The sequence below is a fragment of the Hemitrygon akajei genome, chromosome 16 (assembly GCF_048418815.1).
Source record: "Hemitrygon akajei chromosome 16, sHemAka1.3, whole genome shotgun sequence".
Classification (NCBI taxonomy): Eukaryota; Metazoa; Chordata; class Chondrichthyes; order Myliobatiformes; family Dasyatidae; genus Hemitrygon; species Hemitrygon akajei.
Genome location: NC_133139.1, coordinates 46,129,209 through 46,130,943, shown reverse-complemented (window position 1 = coordinate 46,130,943; position 1,735 = coordinate 46,129,209).

Genomic DNA, 1,735 nt, shown 5'->3' with positions numbered 1-1,735 from the left:
TTCATATGGCAACATCACTGATTAGGAAACTTAGAGAAGTAATATCACACTTTTCATGCCCTTTAGAGCAATACTTCAAAATCAAATTCCTCTTTTTCAAGGGTAAACGAAAGAGTATGAGATATAATTTTTCCTATTAGTTCTTATTTTTGATTCAGGTTTTGTTTATCTGGATTCTATAACTGGGCCTGCTAACAGATATCCTTGGATTAGTGTTTCAATAGTCTTTGACATTCCATTCATTGACCTTGCAGTGCTACTGATGTACCCCCAGCCCCCTGTGTTGTAAAGGAGGTGGGTAAGAATAAATGGTATTTCTTGCACTACAGTGTTGACTAGAATGATTATGAAGCATATATCACCATGCTAAAGATTGTCAGCACCTAGAAGGAGAGATTTCTGAGGTAATTTTCACTTAGCTGCCTGCACTATTGAAGTGTTTTGAGAGGCCGGTATTGAAGCATATCAGCTGCTGTCTGAGTGGTAACTTGGATCTGCTCCAAGTCTCCTACCGAATCTACAGGTCTACAGCAGATGCCATCTCATTGGCTCTTCACTGGAACATCTGGGCAGCAATGATGCAAACATCAGGATGCTCTTTATTGATTACAGCTTGGCATTTAACACCATCATCCTAATCAGTACACTCCAATACCTCCTTGTGCAATTGGATCCTGGATTTCCTCACTTGTAGACCCCAGTCAGTTTGGATTGGGAAAGACATTTCCTCCATAATTTCCATTAGCACAGGAGCACCACAGGGATGTGTGCTTAGCCCCCTGCTCTACTCGCTTTACATCTGTGACTGTGTGGCTGAGTACAGCAACAACTCCATATACAAGTTTCCTGTTGACACCCCTGTTGTGGGCAGTATCAAATGGGGTGATAAATCAGCACACAGGAAGAAGACTGAAAATTTGACTGAGTGGTGTAATAACAACAACCTTTCACACAATGTCAAAAAGACCAAGGAACTGATGGTAAACTTTAGGAGGGGGAAACCAGAGGTCCTTGAGGCAGAAATCAGAGGATCAGAGTTGGAGAGGGTCAGTAATTTTAATTCCCTGGGTGTCACCATCTCAGAGGACCTGTCCTGGATACATCATACAAATGTAATTACAAAGAAAGCGTAACAGTACTTCTACTTCCTTAGCAGTCTGTGGAGATTTGGCATGTATTCAAAAATCTTGGTAAACCTTTATAAATACATGGAGAAATGTGCACTGATTGTCTGCATTATGACCTGGTATGGAAACACCAAACCACTTGAACAGAAAATCTTACAACAGTGAATGTATTTGGCCCAGTACATCACAGGCAAAATCCTCCAAACCATTGACTACATCTACATAAAACAATGATGGAAAAGCAGCATCCATCAGGAAAGATCCTCACCACCCAGGCCATGCTCCTTTCTCGCTGCTGCCATCAGGTAGAAGGTACAGGAGCCTCGGGACTTGCACCACCACGTTCTAGAACAGTTACTACTCCTCAACCATCAGGCTCTTGAACAAAGAGGGATAACTACGCTCATTTAAAGACACTTTATCTCATGCATATTGTTTATTGCTATTTATTCATTGTCTGCATTTGCACAGTTTGTTTATGGTTTCTGATGTTTACAGCTTACAGATCCTGTTTACAATTACTGTTCTATAGATTTGCTAAGTATGCCCACAAAAAAGGTTGTACGTAATCCGACAATAAACTTTACTTTGTCCAGTTTACTCAATCT